Below are 6,618 nucleotides of genomic sequence, written 5' to 3'. Positions count from 1 at the left end.
AAGATACGTGAATAGTTAATAAGCACTTGAAAATGTCTTCAACCTTATTAGTCATTAGGGAAATGCAAATTAAAACCACAAGGAGATACTACTTGACACCCACTAGGATGGCTGTAGTTACAAAGACAATATCAAGTGTTGGCAAGGATGTGGAGAAATTAGAAGCTTCATATTCTGTGGGAAATGGTAGTGCCACTTCAAAAATAGTTTAGCACTTCTTAAAAAGTCAAACATACACTTAGCATATAACCCAGCAATTTCACTCCCAAGCATCTACCAAAGTGAAAACATATGGCCACGCAATGATTTGTGCATGAATATTCCAAACAGAATTATTTATTCTTTATTGCCCCAACTAGAAAAATCCAAATAGCCAACAGATAAAGGGATAAACAAATTATGCACAATGGAATATGGCTCAGCAATAAAAAGGGATGTACTACTCTGTAAATACAATTAACATGGATAAGCCTCAAAAACATTATGCTAAGTGAGAGAAGCCAATCACAAAAATTACATATTATTCCATATTTCTAAGAATAAGCAAAACCATACAGACACTGGAGAAGGCAATGGCACCCCACTCCAGTACTCTTGCCTGGAAAATCCCATGGACGGGGGAGCCTGGAAGGCTGCAGTCCATGGGGTCGCTGAGGGTCGGACACGACTGAGTGACTTCACTTTCACTTTTCACTTTCATGCATTGGAGAAGAAAATGGCAACCCACTCCAGTGTTCTTGCCTGGAGAATCTCAGGGACGGGGGAGCCTGGTGGGCTGCTGTCTATGGGGTCGCACAGAGTCGGACACGACTGAAGTGACTTAGCAGCAGCAGCAGCAGACAGACATTAAGTAGATCACATGTTTCTGGGGCTGGGGAGGGAGCAGAGATGGACTACAAAGGCATTTTTGGGGTGTTGGAACTTCTGGGGGTGATGGAAGTGTTCTCAAAAGGATTGTGGTGATAGTTACACAACAGTGTAAATTAACTAAAAATCATCCAACTGTACATTTTTATAATGGATGAATTGGCTTGCATATAAATTATACTTCAATAAATCTTTTTTTTTGAAGTACAGTACTATGAAGAAGTGATAATATCATTTTACAGTAGGTTGCCAATATGTCATTCAAGCCAGAACAATTGTGAGAAATGAAAGTGATTTCTGTGAAAACTACGTAAGAAAACAGGTGTGAAAAAGGACTGTCCCAGCCCGGCTGGCTTGAGTGGTGCCCCTTCTATAAAACTGTCATTCAGGGGCAACCGTTAGTGACCGTCTGTTATGTGCAGGGCACAGGACGGTGATAGAAACACACTTCGGAATGAGACAGACATGGTCCCTATCCTCTTGGATGAACTGTAAGTGATGGAGATGGAATGAAGGCAGGCTGCGGCAAGCACTGCTCCCACAGGCACATGGTGTCTAAGTCGTCCTGGGAAAAGAGAGGAACCCGTGAGCCAAGACTGCAAGGTGGCGGGAGGTAGCAAGGACAAGAGCAGGCCAAGCAGCAAGTCAGGCCCTTCTCTGGAACCAGAAAGTAACTCAGTGTCTGGAACACAGCCTAAGAGAAGAGGACAGAAGTGAGTGGTTGTCTCACACTGTTGTGTGTCGGGGCGGGGGGTCGGGGGTAGGGGGGAAGATGGCAGTCCTTGCTGGAATTTGAAAGTAAAATTTATTACCTGGGCTGGAGATCTAGCAGAGAAAGGGCTGTGTTCACCTCCCTGGTTAGTGTGAAGGGCTTCCCTGGTGGTTCAGATGGTAAAGAATCTGCCTGCAGTACAGGAGACATGGGTCAGGAAGGTCTTCTGGAGGAGGGCATGGCTACCCACTCTAGTATTCTTGCCTGGAGAATTTGATGCAGAGGAGGCTGGTGGCCTACAGTCCATGGGGTTGCAGAGAATCGGTCATGACTAAGCAACTAAGTCGATCACATTGGTCAGCCCTGCGGACCAAGCTCAGACTAAGCGTATGTTCCAGACAATTGGGATCCTCTGGGGAGAAAAAAGCACTTTTAACAGGATGTACTGGGACTTCCCTGGTGGTCCAGTGGCTAAGACTCTGCACTCCGAATGCAGGGAGCCCAGGTTCAATCCCTGGGCAGGGAAATAGATCCCACATGCCACAACTAAGAGTTTGCATGCCCCAACTAAAGATCCTGTATGCCGCAGTGAAGGCAGACGATCCCATGTGCTGCAACTGAGACCCGGTGCACCCAATAAGTGAAATTAAAAGGGGGAGGGATGCTGGTGCATCCTAAAGGGTGCAGAACTGAGGTAATGATCATGGGGAAAAGGAGGAGATGCCTGGGATGATGTGTTTGGATTGGAAAAACAGATGTTGTGAAATGCATGGGCGTGTCATTGTCAAGTAGGAATATTTTCTACAGCAAACAATTCAAGTAACAGACCACTTTCTCACCAGATGGGTTTGATCTATGAGAGCATGGCAAGAAGCTGCGAAAGTGTTTTTCTACCCCTCCCCAGAAGCTTTCACAAGAAAGCTGAGAGCACTTTTTAAATTCAGTCCTATTTTCCACTGAGGTTTATGTCTCTCCTTTCTGAGACTTTCATAACAAAGGGAGAAACTAAGATGAGTTCTAAGTACCAGACGCAAGTCCAGTGGGCTTCATTTAACCCTAGAGCTTCCCTGTGAGATCCTGTCAATCCTGTTTCACACATGAGGAAACTCTGAGATTTGATAACTTGCCCAGTTGCACAGAAAGAACTGGAACTGGAGCCAGCCAAGGTCACTGTCACCAAAACCTATTGCTTTTCCTTCTCCAGCTTGCAGCCTCCAAGAAAGACATTTTGGATCATTCGAGAAGCCATCTGATCTGACTTCTGGGACAACAGGCCCCCAACCACTGAGGCTGTCTCCTGATTCCAGGTTTACTGAGCAGGTCTCGGAGAGCATCCAGTCCATCCCACCAGGTAGTTCTAATGTCTCACTGTGTGACTCAGCAAGTCTCGGCTCTCGGAGCCCCAATTTCCTCCTTCCCTAAAATATGAGTTGGGCTAGATCAGTGGTTCTCACACTTGTTGATGTCAGGACAACTTTACACTCTTAAAAATTCTTGAAGACACAACAAGGTCTTGTTTATGTAAGTTGTGTCTATTAATATTTACCATTAAAAAAAAACCTTGGAATAACTATTTTCCAAAACAAAAGGAAATGTAGTGAGATGAGCGGTGTGTGTGTGCTCTGCTGTGTCTGACTCTTTTGTGACCCCCATGGACTGTAGCCCACCAGGCTCCTCTGTCCATGGGATTTCCCAGACAGAAAAACTGGAGTGGGTTGCCATTCTCTTCGCCAGGGGATCTTCCCAACTCAGGGATCACACCCCTGTCTCCTGCTGAGATGAGTGGTATTGTTTGACAGTTTTTTAAATCTAATGAGCGCCCTGCTTCATACAGCTTAAGACAGATGGATTCTCATATCTGTTTCTACATTTAATCTGGTCTGTGTTACACATGATGCAGCCCCTAGGGAAACTCCACAGTACACTTGTGAGAGAAAGAGAATGAAGAGGGCAAATAATACCAGGAAATAGCTTTGTCCCCACTTCCCTGGAAAGGGTCTCAAGGACTTCCAGAGGTCCTGATCACTCTGAGAATTCTTTCCTCCAGCACTCAGAATCTCCAGGGGGTCTTGACAAAATACACATTTCCTGGCCTATCCCAGACCTGTGGCCTCAGAATTCACTTTGAACAAGCTCCCTGTGGGACTTCTGTGGTGATCAAGTGGTTAAGAATCTTCCTTCCAATGCGGGGGATGCAGGTTCAATGCCTGGTTGGGAATTAAGATGCCACACGCCGTGGGGCAGCTAAGCCTGCAGCACTGCAACTAGAGAGAAGCCTGAACGCCGCAACAAAGATTTGATGAACCAATAAACACCACTGGAGTTTGCGGACACTGGGCTGAAAGAGCTTCAAGATTCTGACCAGCTGGTTCATCTAAAGCTACCAAATCCCCCGTTTGGGTAGAAGTGGGATTAAGGCTCAGGTCTCAGTGCAGGGCTCACTGTGGCAGTCAGCTTGCATGCTCTGGTTTGCCTGGCTTATCAGTTCATATCTCCCTAGTCACTTCCTTCCCATTCAGAGTAGCACTGAGGGCAGCTGGGCACCTTGTTATAGCTTTAAAATAAGTATGAGGCTTGCTTACAGCTATATTCTGCACCCATAGAAGCAAGAAGGGACCCATGGGCAGGGACTGCTCTTGCCCTCAGGAGGAAGTTCTGTGCTAAGCTTGGCCCCACCTAGATATTTATGCAGTGAGTCAACCACAGTCCATGAACGTTGTGCCTGCCAGGCAACAGGAGAGTAAAAAGAAAAACTGTACACTAAGAAGTATTACTGTAATAAGGCCTGGCCAGTGCAAAACAGGCAAATATGGAAGCAACTCAAGGGAAAAAAAACTGATACGAAGACTGTCTCTAGGGGAGGAACCCTCATATAGGATAGGGACATACAAGATAAAGTGGGCTGTGATACCATTTTTAAATTTCAGAGTAAGATTCCACTATTGCATTAACAGAATTAACAGAAACATTGCATTAACAGAAACATTGTGTGATTTAACTGACACAGGACTTTCAACAGGCAAAAAAGGGCTATAGTGGGACCTGTGCTAAGGTGGAAGTTGTAACAGTATCTGTTAAAACCTATGTTACAAATTAACCTGTGCAATTGGTGCCGGAAATAGCCTTGAATGGGTCACAACTGGGTCACTATCTAGCCGTTTACTGGCTGTGTGATTCTAGTAGTTAAGCAGCTGCTGAGCACTTACTGTGTGCAAAGCACTGTTAGGTGATGCCAAGCGTCCACAGAAAACAGAACAAAACTGTAAAAGATACCCGAGGAGCTAAGCTTCGTTCACCGGCATCTGCACAGGAGGCGGCAGGGTTCAGGGCCGAGAATGAAGACGCCTCATGCACCAGGGACAGCGCACGTGGGAGATGGCATTTAATGCCCTGAACGGCCCGTTCACCCTTACGTGGCTTCTCGACCTCCAAGCCAGGCCCCATCACAGCCCGGCAAGTACACCCCCACCTGCTCTCTGAGCCTGTTTCTTCACCTGTAAAAAGAGGCAACACGTCTCCTGCGGGGAGCGAGCTCCGCCCGTGGCAAAGGTCATGAGGAAGGAGGCTTGGCATACGCAAAGGCGGGATCAAGCCTCAGGAGTCTCCCTGGAAATTCTCGAGCATCTACCCCCAAAACCAGAGTCTGCCTACTTTATGCTTTCACCTACACCTCTGACGTTACGGGGGGCTGTCCCCCACTACCTCTCTCTGAAAAAAGAGTTAGCTTACAGCTCCAGTTAATAATTCCTGGGTGTGACAGTGTTTCAACCTACAAACTCCTTTGGAAATCCTCTAGCCTGCCTGAATAGGTTTTTCCGGCCACATGTGATTGTTCAGAGCCTCCCAACTGTGAGAGGCAGGAGATGTTCTAAACTGTCTAAACACAGATTCCTTTGAGTAGTTAAAAGATTGATTAGAAATTGTACTGGTGAAGGGTTTTTCACTTATTGAGCCAGTGTTTGCTGCTAAGTCTCCATACCCCTTACCTACTGTGTCCTTGGCAGTGTATTGATTGATATAATGGGTGTATAGAAATGTAAGTAGTAGCCTCAATGTTTGTAACCTTGGACCCTTGAGTTAATTCTTTTCTTGATTGAGCCCACCTCACCTTTGCCCTATAGGAATGCAGCTTTGTCCAATGCTTTTCTGGAGGCTGGTGCCTGACTTTGGAATAATCACCTTTAGAGAAAGATAAGTTTCTTAAAATGTTAACAGGCCTCCTGGCCAGAAGATGATGTAATTCACCTGAACTTTTGCATATGATAAGTTTGAAAGCCTGGCTTCGATTAGGACCAGTAACTGCTGTCCCTGCATGATTCCACCCCTTCCCCCATTATCCTCTATGCACAACTTAAGGCATAAAAAACTATTTTGGAAAATAAAGTGCGGGCCTTGTTCACCGAAACTTGGTCTCCCCATGTCGTTCTTTCTTTCACCTTCTAGCTGAATTTTTCCTCTGAGGCAGGGAAGCTCGTCAAGCCTACTAATTTTGCCTGGGCTTCTAAGATCCGACCGGGGAGGCCTTAACGTCTCCTCTCCTTTGGGAGAACGGGAGGACGCCTGCGGCCTTCGTAGGTGACGTAAATTCCCTGCTTTGGAAGTTTATTCAGCCTCTTTTCTCCACTGAATTTCCTCACTGAGCTATCCTCATCCTATTACTCTTTATATCTTTGATAAAATATTTAAATAAATGGGTCGCCGACGCTGTCCCCGCTTCGAATACCCTGGATCAGCCGGGGCTGGACCCCCCACAGGGTCGTGGTGAGGAGCAACGTTTCTTGGCACTCATCACACGTGTCTACAGACAAGAATACACCTCCGGGGACTTCCCTGGTGCTCCAGTGGCTAAGACTGCAGGGTCCGGGTTTGATGCCTGGTGGGGCAACTAAGATCCCCCATGCCACAACTGAGAGTTCTCATGATGCAACTAGAACTAAAAATCCCTTAAGCAGCAACTAAGAGCCAGGCGCAGCCAAATAAATAACAATTTAAAAAGGAAGGAATGCACCTCGGGCCCTGTCCAGGGTGGAGCAATTCCA

General features: G+C 46.4%; 1 non-coding gene across 1 annotated transcript; it reads left to right on the top strand.

Annotated features, from left to right (window-relative positions):
• Window positions 1-2,032: 2,032 nt before the first annotated feature.
• TRNAR-CCG (transfer RNA arginine (anticodon CCG)) lies at window positions 2,033-2,105 on the top strand. Its single transcript has one exon. It is a non-coding gene; the product is annotated as a tRNA-Arg (tRNA).
• The last annotated feature ends 4,513 nt before the right edge of the window (window positions 2,106-6,618 follow it).

Source organism: Bos indicus, chromosome 16, assembly GCF_029378745.1.
Source record: "Bos indicus isolate NIAB-ARS_2022 breed Sahiwal x Tharparkar chromosome 16, NIAB-ARS_B.indTharparkar_mat_pri_1.0, whole genome shotgun sequence".
NCBI lineage: Eukaryota > Metazoa > Chordata > Mammalia > Artiodactyla > Bovidae > Bos > Bos indicus.
Note: the sequence above shows the minus strand (reverse complement) of the source record. Positions and strands in the feature narration are given on the sequence as shown.